The 18,574-nt window shown below is 38.6% G+C and overlaps 1 long non-coding RNA gene across 3 annotated transcripts in view; it reads left to right on the top strand.

Annotated features, from left to right (window-relative positions):
• Positions 1 to 282: 282 nt before the first annotated feature.
• LOC126354212 (uncharacterized) overlaps positions 283 to 18,574 on the top strand; it is a 34,146-nt gene continuing 15,854 nt past the window's right edge. Inside the window, exons 1-2 of one of the 3 annotated variants that reach the window (XR_007565280.1) lie at positions 283 to 433; positions 15,660 to 15,801. This is a non-coding gene — a long non-coding RNA (uncharacterized LOC126354212). Of the gene's footprint in view, positions 434 to 755; positions 1,108 to 15,659; positions 15,802 to 18,574 lie in introns of those variants that run through there. The other 2 variants (XR_007565281.1, XR_007565279.1) reach the window with 2 other exon arrangements.

The raw sequence follows: 18,574 nt of genomic DNA, 5'->3' as shown, positions 1-18,574 counted from the left end.
TCTTCTTGAGGCGACACCCAGTTATCCAGTTGATTCGAACTTCTTCATCATGCTCCGCACAGCACGTGGACAAAGAGGACCGTTCCATATTCCTTTCAGCTGGCAATATTCTCGAAGTGCAACTGCATCATTACTGTTGTTTTGATAATAGGTTCACCAACAATGTCCTGTTCCTTTTGTCCAAACTCATGTTGACATGTTAAAAGTGCACTACGACTGGTCAGGTGCGAGACCATGAATCGCGATGACTGATCACGGCACCTGGTGGCCATAGTTGGTACTCGACTGTGACATTGTGACTCGTGGAAATCATGTACCCTATACTCTGGACATTAATGCTATCTAGTTTGGTACTCGTATGGCAATTAGTTTTCTTGTTATAACCTGTTAAATAGACAAAGTTTAACTGTGACCACCTGGTGTACGCGAACAGGTATTTATTATTTTACTTTAGATATACCAGTGTTGAACAAAATGAGAGAATTTATTTTTAAGGTACTATGGTTACTTACACCCTAATTTGCATTGGCATGGGATGTAATGTTTGTGATATGGCTGTAGGTATATAACATTGCTTCTAACATGTAATCTACTGCAGTGTCCTTTGAACTGCCCATTCTAGTCTTCTGAGCTACTTCTAAGAAGTGTTTATTAAATACACTGGAGGATGCATGTGCAAGTTTTCAATGCCTAGGAAACTCATCAACAGACTTTGGTGGGGAAAGTTGTCTTGAGGTCAGTCTCTTGCCCGTAAACAAATGCTATATCTTTGAAAATTTGAAAAAAAATGTTTTAGTGGACGACTATAAAGTGAAAAAAAGTGATTTACACTTTTACCATACTTACCGTTCAGCTGGTGGCGTATTGAATGCTTACCAGAGTAAATATTAGTAAAAAATTGCATCGCGTGCATTTTTTGAAAGGTTTACTTTGGCAAAAACGAGAGAATTTGTGACTACTGTTACATTATTTTGGTGATCAGAAGATGTGGATGCTTTGTGGGTATATCTGCAGCCCTCAGTCCATGTTTTCAAAACAACAATAGTGCTGCCTGACATGAAATATCTTCATCGCCTGGTATTTTGCTGGAAATAAAGAAATAAACAGGTTGACACCTCATCCGTTGTTCATACATAAGTGTATAAAATCTCTTTGTCACATTTTGTTTAATTTTACGATGTAGTGTTATGTATACGGTTCTGTAAGCCCAATTAATTGGTCTAAATGATGATCATGTGAAAGAACTTTTGGTTTATGTACATGTAGTGTACTGGCCCTACTAGCCCTACGTTATCTCAGGTTATGTATATATTTCAACAACCATTGTTAGCCCACTTACTGGAACATTCTGCATTGAGCGAAAAAAAAAAACTGCCAAAAAAGCTGAAAATAAGCTTCACACTGATGACGTGAATGTAATGAGCAAACAATGCGTAGCAAGTAATCTTTGTAGTTGAGACAGCGAAGAAGAACCCTGACAGCTCCCATTGCTGTTACCAGCTTTCAACTGCGAAGCACTAATGCTTGCAGGCGAAAACAGAAGCTGTTTCCAGAGTTGTGACTACACTGAGGCAATGTCATTGGGACGTAAACAAAATAGCATTACTTTATTGGTTGAGGTAGGCATGCAAAACTTCACTTTGCAGCCCATTGCAGCTCTTGGGGATCAACTTACGCTGACTCAACTATAGATACCTGCTGAGTGTACATGATTTTATGCAGAGAACAGGTTTTTGTTAATTTGTGTCTTGATTCAAACACACTTTTAACAACAAACAGCATAAAATGAATAACAATAACAAAATCCTAAATGTAAATCACAGAGCAGGCACCATGCACAATCATAATACCTTCCGTTTATCTGCCTCCGCTATTGATGAACTGATTTCACCAGCAGGGACTATGTCACAAACAAAGAAATACTTGCAGTTCATTTATTACTTGGTCCATTGCTTCCATCCAGTTGTTTTATTGATCTGATCCCATAGCTTCTTGAAGTATGTGTGCCTATTCAGACTCTGTTAAGATGAAGCCACATAATCTTCGTATCTTGTGGAAGGTTAGTGTTGATCGATCTTGTAGGCGTATTTAAGTAATTTCCTTTCTTGTAGCATCTTTCCATAGTCACTGGAACAGACATGCCTCCTAATAAACTAATGTCTCCTCTTATGAAATGATGTCTTGTGACCTGATTTACTTTTCCAAACAGACTGGAGGGAGTGCAAGGGGCTTAGGAGTATGTTCATGGTCCTGGAGTCACCAGTGGATGGACGTAGTGCCTACAGTGATAAACTGTTTTATAATGTAAGTTATCTTTGGTGCAAATTGTGCGTGATCAGAAGATCATTGTACAACTTGCCCAACTGAATGAGGCAGTGCAGATGTTAAGTCATTGACCACATATTCGGGAGAATGAATTTTGCTCTGTCAAACCACCCTGCTTTAGATTTTCTGTGGTTTTCCTAAATCATTACCGACAAATGCCAGTGTGGTATCTTGAGTAAGACCACAGCCACCATGCCTTCAGGTTGGTGATTCTTCTGGAAAATCTGAAATTCTCAGGGAGCTATATTTTACCAAAAAAATTAGGGAATTTCATAACACCATCATACCCCCCGTACCTGGAATTGTCAGATCTCCCCCGCCGCCCCCCCCTCCTCCCCCTCCCCCCCTCCAGGTTTGTGTAGCAACCTTGGATTTGTAAAAGCTTTCTTATAGTCTTATTGTATGTACTTATGAGCGGTCTGTTTTCATTGTATTGTGTTGGCAAAGCCTGTACCATTGTGTGATGATCCCTGGACGAATAAATAAATAACAAAATAATACGCCAAATACAATTACCTTCTCTCTCATTAAAACCAACCAAATTTTCTTTTATAGCATTTTGATATGTCTTCTTTCTCCGTTACTTAGGAACATGAGAGCAGCAAACTGATCCTATTATAAGCATTTGGTTTGTTGTTAATTTCTTGCCGTACCACAATTGCATTAACTGTAGCCTTCCATACCATTTTGCCAGCTCACAACCAAACTGTCACTTTGAAGCTGACCTAGGCCTTGTGCTGCATTGCACGTCGGTATGTCACCATAATTAAACTACATTCAAAAAATGTTGTTAGTGTTCTGTCCCTTTTCTACTTGGGCTTTTACATCACACACCGCATCACGTCACTGGACAAAGTCGACATCTGGCTTTGGTAGTTTCACTTGACATCAACAATACATATGGTGATAACCACAGGCGCATTGGAAGGTCCTATTTGATTATATGGCTAAACTTATCAGTTTGGTCCAAAGAGACTGTGGAAACTTACTATGATCATGAATCCATCCTGTGACTATAATGTCGATGAGTCACTATTGGAATTGGCTAAAGCAGCTGGTAGACTTTGGTTTATTGGTAGAATAATAGGGAAGAGCAATCAGTGTACAAAAGTGATTGCTGACAAAACATTCATGTGACTGTTTCTAGAATATTGCTCAAGTGTGTGAGACCCGTACCAGTTAGGATTAACAGGGGATATTGAGTGTATACAGGGAAGGACAACACGAATGGTCACAGGTTTAACATAGTTTTAGGCTTCTGTGGCCATTGTTACATTCAATAAATTTTTCTGAGTTTGTGACCACATTGTCGGTATATATAAAACTACCATCGTTTGTCTTTGTTGCAAGCAACCTTCTTCGGGGTGTTTTTGTTTACTGCTGAATGAGGAACCTTCATTTCTTATATACCTGCAGACGTGGCTTTTATCTAATTCTGATAGGCTGTTTCGGATGAATGGCAGGGATGTTACAATTCTTCATTGGTGTTTTTTTTAATTTCTTTTCATTGGTGGAAACCTGATGTTTTGATTGGTGTTTGCATTACTGCTTGTGACTATTGGAAACTGATGAAAGCAAAGCCAGGCAGCAGCTGTGACATGACGTTGTTTTCCTGCTTTCTAGCGCCGGCTGAGGCCTTCCAGTACTCTGTGTACCTGCGGCTGCTGCAGTCTCCAGCACATCTGTATGTGTTGCTTCACGTGAGCTATCGTCAGATAGCTCTGTTATTGCAGGCAGCCAAGATGTCGGAAGTCGGTACCTGTCTTCTCTGTTCATGTTGGCTGGTCGCTTGGCTATTTCTATTGCCTCTCTTAATCTTCCTCCTGAAAGTAAGAGGCTGTGTTGCCAGTATTCGTGCTTCACCAGAATCAATTTGTTTGCCGCACTCATCTACATCTACATCCATACTGCGCAAGTCACCTGACGGTGTGTGGTGGAGCGTACCTTGAGTACTTCTATCGGTTCTCCCTTCTATTCCAGTCTCGTATTGTTCATGGAAAGAAGGATTGTCGGTATACCTCTGTGTGGGCTCTAATCTCTCTGATTTTGTCCTCATGATCTCTTCATGAGATATACGTTGGAGGGAGCAATATACTGCTTGACTCCTCGGTGAAGGTATGGTCTCGAAACTTCAACCAAAGCCTGTACCGAGCTACTGAGTGTCTGTCTTGTAGAGTCTTCCACTGGAGTTTATCTATCATCTCCGTAATGCTTACGCGATTACTAAATGATCCTGTAACGAATCACGCTGCTCTCCGTTGGATCTTCTCTATCTCTTCTGTCAACCCTATCTGGTACGGATCCCACACTGGTGAGCAGTATTCAAGCAGTGGGCGAACAAATGTACTGTAACCTACTTCTTTTGTTTTCGGATTGCATTTCCTTAGGATTCTTCCAATGAATCTCAGTCTGGCATCTGCTTTACTTACGATCAACTTTATATGATCATTCCATTTTAAATCACTCCTAATGCCTACTCCCAGATAATTTATGGAATTAACTGCTTCCAGTTGCAGACCTGCTATATTGTAGCTAAATAATAAGGGATCCTTCTTTCTATGTATTCGCAGCACATTACACTTGTCTACATTGAGATTCAGTTGCCATTCCCTGCACCATGCATCAATTCGCTACAGATCCTCCTGCATGTCAGTACAATTTTCCATTGTTACAACCTCTCGATACACCACAGCATCATCTGCAAAAAACCTTAGCGAACTTCCGATGTTATCCACAAGGTCATATATGTATATTGAGAATAGCAACGGTCCTACGACACTCCCCTGCGACACACCTGAAATCACTCTTACTTTGGAAGAGAATGACATACTGCATTCTGTTATCTAGGAACTCTTCAATCCAATCACACAATTGTTTTGATAATGCATATGCTCTTACTTTGTTCATTAAACGGCTGTGCGGAACTGTATCGAACGCCTTGCGGAAGTCAAGAAACATGGCATCTACCTGGGAACCCGTGTCTATGGCCCTCTGAGTCCTGTGGACGAATAGCGCGAGCCTGGTGTTCTGCTACTGCTGACTTGGTCTTCTGTCTTAGTGGTATATGTCTTTCATGTTCAGGTACCTGGGTGCTGACGGGTCACCTCAGCGCGCCTACTGATGGGTTGCCCCATCTTGCCTACATACAATAATCCACATTCGCACCTGATTTTGTAAACTCCAGCAGCATGTAGTTTGTCAACTGTATCTTTTATTCTGTTGCTGCTTCGGAAAGTCAGCTTGGTGCCTGCTTGACGAAGAATTTTGTCCACCCCTTCTGTGACATCTTGAACGTATGGTAAGAGAGTGATGTTTTGTGCTTCCTTTTGCTCTCCACTATTGCCTTCTTTCTTTGTTGCTGTAATTTTATTTATAACTCTCATTCCGTAACCACTGGCACAAAAAATTGATTTGAGGTTTTGTAGTTCACTCTTTTAGATGTTCCTCATTGTTGAATCTATGAGCCCTCTTGGTTAAAGTGTGCAGGACAGATTTCTTCTGCTTAAGTTAATGATGGGAGGAGGCATGCAGGTGCCTGTCAGTACTGGCTGGCTTCCTATGTACTCTGTGACCCATTTTACCATAAGGCTTCCCGTAAATTTCCACATTGAGGAAAGGCAGCACCCCATTCTCTTTTATCTCCGTAGTGAATTGGATTCTGCTGTGCTGTTGGTTGAGGTGTTAGTGGAAATTTCATAGTTCTTCCTCTCCATGTGGCCAGATTATGAAAGTGTCTTCAACATATCGGAGCCAACATACTGGGCATAATGGTGCGGACTGGAGTGCTGTTTCTTCAAATACTTCCATAAAGATATCTGCTGCAATATGCAAGAGAGGAGAACCCATAGCTACACCATCTGTCTGTTCATCAAATTCCCCTTACTACCTGAAATAGGTGGCGCACTAGGTCACAAATATCAGGTGCCATGCATTCCTCTAAGATGGTCATGGTGTCTTGTACCAGTGCATTCATGAATAAAGACTTCACATTGATGCTAACTATCAGGTTTATGGCCGAGATACACTTTCCTTGTAGAAGTTCCACAAAATTGGTGGAGTTCTTGACGTAAAGGAAAGACCTCTTTGTGGAGCTTCCATATATTCTTGGTGTCTGTGGAACATGTCTGATGAGTCTTCTGGCCATGTCAAAATTCATTCTAGTATGCAGTGCTTGTGTTGAATTGATTATCTTGGCCGTCGGATCTCCATTAAGTTTCTTATAAATGGGTTCACTCAAAAGATCCTCCATTCGTTTGTTATAATCTTCCATGTCCAACACAATGGTCGCATTTCTCTTGTCTGCTCCTTTTATTACTAAATGAGAACTGTTCTTCAGTTCTGCGATAGCATGACATTCCTTCCTGCTGATATTTTGTTTCGGCGGATTTGCGTGGGTCAGGATCCATACTGTTTCTTGTCTAATCTCCGCCTCAGCTTGCGATAGCCGACGAATTGAAACCTCAACAGATTCGATGATGTCTTCTTTCAGGACTCATTTGGATGCAACTGCAAAATCCATCCCATTAGCCAGAATTTGTGTGGCTGCATTGCTTAAGATGTGGCTGGAAAGGTTACCCACCATCCACCGAGTGTCCAGCATCAGTCCTTCCTCAGTGGTTTTCTGGTGCAGTTTGTCGAACTTCCTCATCTGATGGATGGTGTTAACTATCACTCGACCTTGTTGCCTGTTGAAAGGTTAACATGTTGATCTCCCAGTCATCCATGTCCAGCTTTCCAACAAGGCAAAGGTGCAGCTACTTTCAGGAGGAAGATTAGAGAGGCAATATAACTAGTCAAGTGTCCACCAAAATGGTCAGAGAAGACGGGTACCGACTTCTGATGTCTTGGCTGCCAGCAATAACAGCACTACGAGCCTATAGCTCATGTGAAGCAACACATACAGGTGTGCGGGAGACTGGCACACCTCGGCCAGCGCTAGAGCGCAGGAAAACACCATGTCATAGCTGCCGCCTGGTTTTCCATTCGTCAATTTCCATCAGTCACAAGCAGTAATGCAAAAACCAGTCAAAACATCAGGTTTCCACCAATGAAAAGAAATAATAAAAACACCAATAAAGTATTCTAACATCCCTCCCCTTCATCCTAAACAGCCTATCAGAATTATGTAACAGCCATATCTGAGGGTGTATAAGAAACAAAGTTTCCCATTCAGCAGTAAACAAAAACACCCTGAAGAAGGTCGCATGCAACAGGGACCGAAGTGTCGGTAGTTTTATATATATATTGACAATGTGGTCACAAACCCATAAAAATTTTATTGAAGGTCACAGGTTTGTTTAATCCGTGGAAGAGTGTCATAGAGATACTGAAGGAACTGAACTGGCATACTCTTGAGGACAGATGTAAACTATCCCAAGAAAGTCTATTAACAAAGTTTCAAGAACCTGCTTTAAATGATTACTCTAGGAATATACTACAACCTCCTATGCATCACTCACATAGGGATCATGAGGATGATAGAATAATTACTCCATGCACAGAGGCGTTCAAACAATTATTTTTCCCGCACTCTGTATGTTAATGGAACAGGAAGAAACCCTAATAACTGTACAATGGGACGCACCCTCTGCCATGCACCTCACAATGGTTTGTGGAATGTAGATGTAGAACCACAATGGGAAGAGTTTCTGTTGTTCTGCAGCCATTTTACTATGGACTATCGGGATTGTCAGGTGTTGAACATTGTCCTCTTTGTGAAGAATTTCTCAGACCTCATTGTTGTCAAATTCTCCTCCATTATCTCTCAAAATGACATCAACACAATGTCCAACATACTCTGCTTCAGCTGAAAGTTATCTTAATTTATAAATAATCTCGTATTTTGGTGATGATAGTGGTTTCAGAGCACTCAACAGTTTAGTCATCAGCACCCTTACTGGTTATTGACACACACACACACACACACACACACACACACACATCATGGTTTTGAACAGTGTCTGTTCTCATGCACATTGTGGTTCACTCTTGGCAAGACAGTCCCTGAAAATATTTACAGTGCCTCAATCACTGCAGCCTAGTGTGGCGGATGATCCAAACTTTGAGCAGATATTCAGGAATTTGACACTTGTGACCAAGTCATTTGGGATCCATACATCCTAAGTATTTCAAACCACAGAATAAGAAACCAGGGATGGAACAAACTGCTGCTTCGGCCTTTTCAGAAACTTGAAGCGAATTTAAGCTTTACAGAAAGCAGAAACTAGTTCAGGTGGCTAAAGTTTTAAAAAATTGTTTTCTTTCATTTAGAAATATGTCAGGAAATCCTTGCATATGCAGATTAACCTACGCAGGGGTATGTGCTCATTTGTTCAACCTGCTTTCCCTAATAGTCTTCATAATTTGCTTCCTGGAATAGGTAACTAATTATGATGCTGAGGTGCAGAGTTCTGAAGACAGTGGAGTTGGTGTAAAGCCATCACAGTAGACAGTTTCTCATCTGTTCTGACTCTTTTAGTACCCTGCACTCTGCCCAACAAATGTATATAGTAGAAAAAAATGATTCATACTGTCAGAGATATCAGAACGAATCCAAGCCAAGAAAAGAAAAGGTATGCTGATGGATACTGGTACCTCATTGTCAAATGGAAGGATCATTCACCAGAGGGAAGTGGTTTGAGCTGGTAAACAACAAACTGTGATCAAATTTACAGTGTAGGCATGGTGCACCTCATGCCAACCACACCGATGGAAAGAAGTGACACTCACCACATTATGACCACTGACATGTGAAGCATGTGAAATACCACTTTCAGTACAACGTATTTTAACTCCATGTATTTCATAAGCTCGTATAAGGGCAATCCTGAGCAGCTGAAGATCTGTCCACCTTTCTAGCAGACAACAGCATCAGTCCGTCGCACATTTTAAAGCTTAGTGAGTTTTTGTGATATCTTTTGTATGTGTTAGGGAAGGGAGAGGATGTTGGTGAACTCTGTCTGGATTGTTTGGTTCTTGTTCTTTATTAAGTGATCAGCCATCCACATATGTAAGGTTCAGAATTTAAGTGGACTAAGGCCATTTAAGTCAATTTTGAGAGAAAGGACTGTAAAAGTAAACCACTCGAATTATTTAAATCATTTGGCATGTTTGTTTAAATGGACTATTGTGCTGTATTATCTGTATTACTAAATAGTTAAAATGGTGCATGGTCTCAGTTGCAGGTTCCATATCTAATGACTTACAAGAGCAACAAAAATTTGATTTTCAATATTTCAAATAATTAATGACAAAATTTAAAATTGTGTTATAATCTACTCGTTAAAAAGTATAATGCTAAGTTAACAGATTTACACAGTAAGTCGAGTATTAAATTTAGAGACTGTGTATATATCTTGAGGTAGTGTAACTTGAGGTATGCAAATTACTTACAACATACACAACCAGTATTTGATTGTGAAAGCATTTAGTGACTTCCAACAATTTTTTCCCACAATTGCAAAATTTCAGAACTTTTTCTTGCAGGCACACCTTCACAAAATAATGAAAGGGAAAAAAGGTTTGTTGCTTACTGCATATGTGCTGTTCATGCAGTAAAACTGCAGCATTTGGCGTGTCATTTTAATTTGTTACTTCTTTACTAATAATTATTCACAGCATGTTTTGTAGACATTATCCCCATATACCACTAAGTGTACCTGCAAAATATATCATTTTATGACACACAGTTCAGCAGATGCGTCATAAACATTCAGTTTTATGAAAAACTAGCTTCTCTTTAAACTGAGTGCAAATTACTCGGACTGTACTCTTGTAGTGTTTCATTAGGAGAGTATTTTGTGACTTCCAACAATATGTTGAGTCAGTAGGTGTCGGGAAGGCGAGCCAAAGGTTGCGTTTCATTGGAAGGACACTTAGAAGATGCAACAAGTCCACTAAAGAGACAGCTTACACTACACTCGTTCATCCTCTGTTAGAATATTGCTGCGCGGTGTGGGATCCTTACCAGGTGGGATTGACGGAGGACATCGAAAGGGTGCAAAAAAGGGCTGTATTATCACGTTATAGGGGAGAGAGTGTGGCAGATATGATACACGAGTTGGGATGGAAGTCATTACAGCATAGACGTTTTTCGTCGCGGCCAGACCTTTTTATGAAATTTCAGTCACCAACTTTCTCTTCCGAATGCGAAAATATTTTGTTGAGCCCAACCTACATAGGTAGGAATGATCATCAAAATAAAATAAGAGAAATCAGAGCTCGAACAGAAAGGTTTAGGTGTTCGTTTTTCCCGCTCGCTGTTCGGGAGTGGAATAGTAGAGAGATAGTATGATTGTGGTTCGATGAACCCTCTGCCAAGCACTTAAATGTGAATTGCAGAGTAGTCATGTAGATGTAGATGTAGGTGTAGGTGTTTTAGATTTCAGCATTTGGGGTAGGAGAATTCCACATCAGTTCAGCGCAGAAAAGTAAAATTGTCAAAATGACCATCCCAGATTTCTTTCAGATTTGGTACCTCCACTGATCCAGATAAAATATGTAAACCTATCTGTTTGCAGAAGTATGCGACTGTGGGGTCCTGCCCACTCATCGCTTGTAGGGTACCTAAAGGACACTGATTTCTCGAAATGCTATACAACAATTCAAGCAAAACAGATTAATAGTTTTTATTACAATAAAGATGCTTTACAATGCTTAACTTTGAATTTACAGCAGTGTCGCAAGCAATGGGGGACATACAATCAGTAAAGGTCCTTTCCTGTATACAAGGTCCATGAAAGTAATTGATGTGGATCACACATCACTGCTATCGTAGTGTTCTCCACTAATACTGTGTCACTAATATCTGGCTGAGGCTGGCAGGAGCAGCTCTTATATTCACTTTGTCTAGATGCCACCCCTGTTGTGGTGACGGCCTAGTCAGCACGCTATTGGCTGATGTTGTCTCAGTGTCTTCTCTGCGGTTGCGTTTTTCATCTTCGTGCCAGCGCTTGTCAATATGCTAGGACAATTATTGCAAAGGAAGTTACAACTATGAAGTTTGGAAATTGTGTGAAACTTACGTGTGTCTTTCTCAACACAAATGAATATTATTCTGGTTCAGATACAGCAGTGACAGTTATTTCAATGAAAAGTTAATGAGTAGAGCTTTACATTAATATGCAACACAATGGGTTTCTAAGAATTTTCACATTCAAGGCCATTATTGACCTTAACTTTTGACCTTGAATATCTCAAAACACCCCACCATAAAAAAGCTACACACACACACACAAAATCAAATACCAGAAGGTATTGTGTAAATATGAAAGACAAATTATTAAAAAAATTCAATTAATAAGTAATAGTATACAAAAATATTGATTGTATTATTGTAGTGGTATTATGGACCATTTACAGTGTAGCTTCTATGAAAAGGCAATAAAAGGTAGTTACGTCTCATTTCACAAGTCTCTAATTAAATTGCTATGTTCACCAGATCTGATGCAGGGAGAGAGTATGTCCTTCCAGTCTTTAGAGAATGTGACATCTTCTGATAACACAAAAGTCAGGCATGGCAGCAAACGCAAATGATGGAGATAGTCCATGTGGATGCATGAAGCTGGCCTGTTCTTCATCTGTTTCTTCATAAGTTTGTAAGTCATGTACAATCCACCAAGGACTGTCATACATACAGGCAACAAAAACCCTTTTTGTCATTTAACAGAATTTCTGACCACACTGCAAGCACTGACTCTTCTCTGCTCATTAAAGAAGCAGAATATGTCTTTGTTTTTACTATACCTTTGTCAATATGTATTAAACAGTGAAGCTTATGGATACCAGGAACCGTTTTCTTGAAATGTTGAGTCAGCTTGGCAGTGCTTTAATCATGATGGGAAACTGATTTACGGTTGAATAAATGTGAAGGAATATTTTCTTTGCACAACTGATACAAATGTCTTGGTATGAAACTCTAGTTTTCATGAGGTTACTTGAATCTGGCAAGTGTGATTAATCTCTTCGCAGCTCTTGCAGCCTCATCGCATGATGTATTTCATAAGCATTTGCATCTCTGTAGTTAACTACAAACATATGAATTGTAACCTGTAAATGATTCCAGTGAAATTCCTGTACTTCATCCTGAATGGCGAAGGAATAATTTTGTACAAAATCACAACTGCAAGATGCTCAATTTACCTTGAGTGTTCCTTTAGTGATTTTAATTATGTGAATGTTGATGGGTGATACATGAGTGTAGTAGGAGCTGCTACAAACTTGATGGAAACGCCTCACTAAAATTTTCTTTTGATTTTGTTGTGGATCTAGAACTACCCCACTTGTAGTCAGCCAACACTTGTAGTTTATTTCCTCATTGGAATTTTACCAAACAGTTCAAACAGAACTGTCTTCAGTGATGTCTCTGGCGCTTGCTCCAATGCCATATATGATGCTGTTTTCTCTGCGTGCCTGCTTCAGCTTTCTGCTGGACAGGCTTCAAGCAGTGCTTAGCTGCAGGCCATTGTCTTTATTGAAGGTGTTGTCAGAAATTTTTAACTTGATTGCTTCTTTTGTAACACTGTCCCAAAAACTAGTAGTACGTGTAATAGCAGATGTGTCTGCAAATGTAATACGGTGTCCGTTTTCTATAGCATGTTCTGCCACTGCTGATTTCTCAGGATACCATATGTGCAAACATCTCTCGTGTTTCACATTGTGCTGTTCAGTAGTATTTACAGTTTGTCGGATATAGAACTGTCCCCACCCACACAGTATTTCATATACTCCTGGCATTCTTAGTCAAACATTGTCTTTCTCATGCCTCATTAGTTGTCAAATTTTAGCCAGTGCCCTAAAAACTGTATTGATTTTATGCTTCTTTAGGAACCAGCTAATCTTTCCTGTTATTGAGCCACAGAATGGCAAGAACGCAAGCTTCTTTGTGCCCTCCTTGGAGGTCTTCTGCTTATGTTTCTTCAGCAAGATGGCTTGCTAAATCTGGTGGTTGTTGTATCTGTTTTCTTTGAAGACTTTCCGTAAGTGGCTCAGCTCTTTCGGAAGGCTTTCAGCATCTGAAATGGCTTCCGCTTGATGCACCAATGTCCTAGGAACAGAACTTTTGTCCAAAGGGTGGTGATAGGTGGTAGCATGCAAATATCGGTCTGTCTGTGAGGGTTTCCGATAAACACTGTGGCTGAGACAACAGTTTTCTTTCCAGTGAATGAGGACGTCTAGAATAGGCAAGGCACCATTTGTTTCTACTTCCATTGTGAATCTTATGTTATTGTGGATGCTGCTGATGTGGTTGAAAAATTCTCCCAGATTTCCACAAAAGTGTTGTCTTCGTAATGATAAAAGTGACTAGGCCTTGCAGGAGCCGTGTCGAGGGCAATGTTCTCCATGAAGTGGTTGGCTATAACTGGCGCTAATGGGCTTCCCATCGCTACGCCATCCTGGTTAAAATAGTCTCCATCACATAAAAAATTGATGATGTCAGAGTGTGCTTAAATAAATCCACAACAGTGTCATCAAATAAATGGAGAGGAAATCTTAAGAGTCTTTGATGGGAAGCTGCATGAACAATGATGCCACATCAAAGCTAACCATCATACCTCCTTTTCCTAGACACAAGCATTTAATTCGACTGATGAAGTTGTATTTTTGATGTGGTGTTCACAATGATCAATGTGCAGAGTAAGGAGGTGGGCCAGATGTTTAGTTAGCCTGTACTGGTGCTTATGATGGGGTGTAGAGGAGTATGCTTCTTATGAACCGTAGGAAGGCCATACAAAGGAGGTGGATGAGGGATAACCTTTTTAGAACATTCCCTTTCAATGAGGGCCACTTTAGAAGCTGGATGTTGGGTCCCTTGAAAGTTTTTGATACATGTCCTACAGAATCGACCAGATCTTAGTGTCATAGTCAGATCATTCGGTAATGATGGTTGCATTGCAATTGTCAGTTGATAAAACTATGATGAGAGAATTGTTGTGAAACTCTTGTAAAGTTCGAGGTTGGTGGCTTGGATTTTAAAAGAATGTGGCTCGTTTCATGACGGATTTCTTCTGCAGTTTCACAGGGAAACTTACAAACTGCTTGCTCCACACCAGTTATGATGCCAATGAATGGGATACTTCTTGGAGATGGTGCTAAGTTAAGTCCTTTCCTGAGAGCTGACATGTCGACATTTCTCATCATCATTATTGTAGTGGTGTGTTCTGTTCTTTTTCCTTCTGTCCCAGGCTGTTCCTGTGAAAGCAGACCGAATTTCCCCTTCTGCCTTTTTCCTCTGTGATTACATCTGTTGTGCTGCTGTGGCTGCACCAAACCAGTCCCAAGCTGAGAGCATTCTCATTAGCCACAGTTGGATGGCTATTAGTTTGCAGCCATTTGTATCCAACTGGTTTCTTGCGTGATGTATCCTCTCTTGCAAAAAAGGAAACACTATTGCTCATACAGCACACTAATCCCTTTAACTTTTAGATGGAATCCTTGCAGACAGAGTAAATATGAGAAGTCTTTAGCCTCTACATTTCCCAGATCTGTCACCATCCAATTATTTCCTTTGGGTTGTACCTAAAACACTTGTGTATAAAAATAACCCAAAGAAAATAGAGGAATTGAAGACAGCAATAATTAATTATCTGTATTTGATTAGATGTGAAACACTGGTAAAGGTGTTCACAAATAATGTAAATGTGTTGAACTATGCCTTCAAGAAAGAGAAAAACATTTCCAGCACCTACAGTGACATTGATGAGTACAGTGTATTTAATTGTAATGATGTTGAATCCCATCTCCCAACACAACCGCAGCCACTAGCAGTGAATCCTGGCCCTTACCTTGTATAGCAACACAAATGTGCTGCCTACCTTACGTGCCCTGAAGGCAAGATGTGGAGCTCGTCGCTGCAGAGAGACTTTGCGGGTGCACTGTATTTGTATTCTGCCAAGAGCTTTCTTATCATGTTAAAAAAAAAAAAATTGTACTTTGACATAATGATGTGAGGTGTCAGCAATATTTGACATGTTTGACATGAAATCAAACACCAGCATGAGTTGTAATTTTATTTGTGATCACCAAGACTGTTTTTTCAGTGTTGCTCAGATAGCCACTTGAAATGGCCTTGGTGGTGAAAACTGGTCATGGTGATTGAAAATAAAAGTGTAGCTCGTACTGTTATCTGAGTCCAAGTAATTACTGCCATTGCAGACCCTACACAATCATGTTCCAAATGCTGGACAAGAAATTAATATATGATATGTTGATTATTCAATATGTGTTCTACCCGTTACTTTATACTATCTCAAGGGTATTGTTTTTATTGCGTATGGCGTCTTTTATCATTATTAGTTCTTTTAATATTTTTTTTACTTTACTGCCTTTTGTTATAGAGTCAACACTCTGTGAAATCACCTGCAAACCCAAGAGGTTTCAGTAACTTAGCGATGACAGTTATACATGACTCAAAGATAAAACCTAAGCGATCCTTGGAATGAGGAAGCATTGGACCACATTGAGTGTGACAGCTTCAAGGTATATTAATGAAAATAAGTCTTCATTATGTTTCACATATAAATGATAGATGGTTGGAAAATATGTAATTGCTTCTTATTTGTTTCTTCAGTATATTACGTATCTACATTATTGCTGCTCTCTGAAGAAGTATTTTCTGTGAAAAATGTTGGACTGTACTTTACATTACATCCTTCTGGTTGTGGTTTGAACAGAAAGAATGTATTGGGAACAAATTCAAAGTACTGGGATTCATAATCAGAATTTGCTCAGAATCAATTCTGGCAGCTGTGAAAAATTTGATTGTATAAAATGAATCTTTGAAGATTTAATGTTGTTTACATTACTGGTAGAAACAGTCTTCATTCTCTTTATCTATCTACTTTGTAAATAAGTATTTCATAAGTTATATTTTTTAACTCTGATTGCCATTATTTTGTCACTCTTAATTCTGGAAGAATTTCCTTTATTTTAGAGTGCAAACGTATATAACACATTTTTTCATTTTTTTTGGTATTTTCAGTCATATCAAAGTTATTCATTTTCAAGCAAATGATTAGTATTTATATGCACTGGGCTTTGTATTAGCCACATGATATGACATATCCTTCACTTTTACTCACAACACTAGCAATATATTAAGATCATCAACAGAGAAACAAGTTGTTTGTAACATCACCTGGCACTTTGCCAGTTAAATCATAAATTTGTGTACAGCAAATTTAATTGAATTCTTTTTGTGTTATCAGGAGGAAGAAAGGAAGATTAGAGTTTAATATCCAGTCAACAGCGTGTTTGTTCCAGACAAAATGTTATCAGAATTGAATTTCCTAACAAAATTATTTCTTGTGAACACAGCTTCACAATAAATGAAATTTGTAAACTGGATTTTCTACCCTCAGTAAAAGTTGTGTGTGCATTACTTTTAGTAATATATACTTTAATATTTATCATCTAGCAAAACAAGTAATCCTAAAAAAAAATCAGTAATTACTCATTGCTGTCAGGTATTAGGGCATATTGTTTCACTGCCATCCTAGTTCCACTTCCTCAATCAGCATATGACCATGTGAAAGTGGTAGTTAGTGGCTGAAGAAAGGATCAGTACACAATAGGAGTGTAAAAATTGACAATACCAGATTCAAATACGGTATAACACAGGTAAATGGCATTTCTACTCTCTTTTTATAAGGAGACACTGGCCACCAATGACAATGTTCATGCTTTTGTAAATGTTTCAGTAGATATAGTCCACTTTTTTGCATCTTATTTTGATACTGTTCTTAAAATATGTACAGTATTTTTTAAGTGAAAATTTAGAAAGCTGATTCTTCATATTCATATAATTTCCTGTTGTTTCTGTAATTTATTTCTCACTAGTTAGCTGGACAATGATTTTTTTTATTACACTGAATGTGCCAAATATATATTTTGTCATATCTTTCCTTAGAGAGATGCAATAGTTGTAAAGCGCTCAGAAATAATAAATTTTTGGCTTGTGGTATGTAATAGTATGTACAATCAAATTTTAGAATGTTTCATAAGGAAATAATGAGAAGAATTGTTTGGAAGTTTAAAGTTTTTGATGCAGCATTTTAGATCATCACAGTTTGTAACCTCACTTATTTAGACACTGTCAGAATCACGGTGCCTTCATGTGCATATTTCTTCTGTAATCTTAGTAAACCCAGTTGTTGCATTTCCAAAAGAATTTAGAAAGCTACTGCTCAGAATAAACCACCAATAAAGTTCCGCAGCACATTTGTCAATCAATGTAACAAGCATTTTTTTACATACTTCTGATACCAATCAGTAGTACTGAGTTCTTCAGTTTTGGCTTGCACAGAATGTGCTATCAGTTATGTTTATCAGTCAGATGCATATCATCCTGGTCAATTAAATTTAAGTTTTGATGTCTCAGATTGCGCTGTCTATAGCAGAAATACTAGTCCATTTCACACACCCTCCCTCATCTGTAATTGGGCCTTCTTATTTAGTTACAATTTTGATTTTTGTTTAAAAATGAATATCTGTATGAAGTATGAGTACAGGTGCTATGATAGCATTATTGACAATCCTGTCGCTATGAGTTTTGTGTATCTTGTAATGGATGTTTTTAATGTTAATGCCCAACTAAATTATAATTGCAAGAAATAATACAGTATTGAGGAAATTACTTCTGTTTTGATTTGACGTAGAGAAACAAATTAATTAAAGTTTTTGAACATAATCTCTGTTTTACTAATTTATGCGTGTTGAAAAAATAGATAAATAAGTGCTCAAAACAATGTTTTGATCATAGTTTTCTTTTCAGTTATGCAGCAAATAACTGTTTGGTTACAAGACATAGTGTTGTCCAGGATCAAGTGAATAATGTTAAAGCATGTAATTTGAATACTCTTATCCTCTGATTCATTAGTTTTGTATGAAATTATCAAGATTATTACAGTTTCATCATCCCTGTATTTGGATGTGAGATTATTTCTCTGTAAATGAAGAGACTGTTTAAAATGTGTTTTTTTTCTGTTGTATTTTATGAACTATACACTATTCTTGTAAGGTTTGTATTCAAAATACTCTTTACTTATTCATTTATTCAGATTCAATGGGACTGTTTGCATTAAACTGTAGTTTTTAGAATAAAAACAGCATTTATGAATGAGAGTAAGTGGTTGTGTAGTTATATGGTTGTTTTCATGCAACTTTAAAATCAGTTGCAGCTCACCACAGTGTACACTAAGCTATAAAAATGTATCTTTATATTTCTTTGTGTGTTTTTGAAAATTATTAATGC

The sequence above is a fragment of the Schistocerca gregaria genome, chromosome 3 (assembly GCF_023897955.1).
Source record: "Schistocerca gregaria isolate iqSchGreg1 chromosome 3, iqSchGreg1.2, whole genome shotgun sequence".
NCBI classification, from domain to species: Eukaryota; Metazoa; Arthropoda; class Insecta; order Orthoptera; family Acrididae; genus Schistocerca; species Schistocerca gregaria.
Note: the sequence above shows the minus strand (reverse complement) of the source record. Positions and strands in the feature narration are given on the sequence as shown.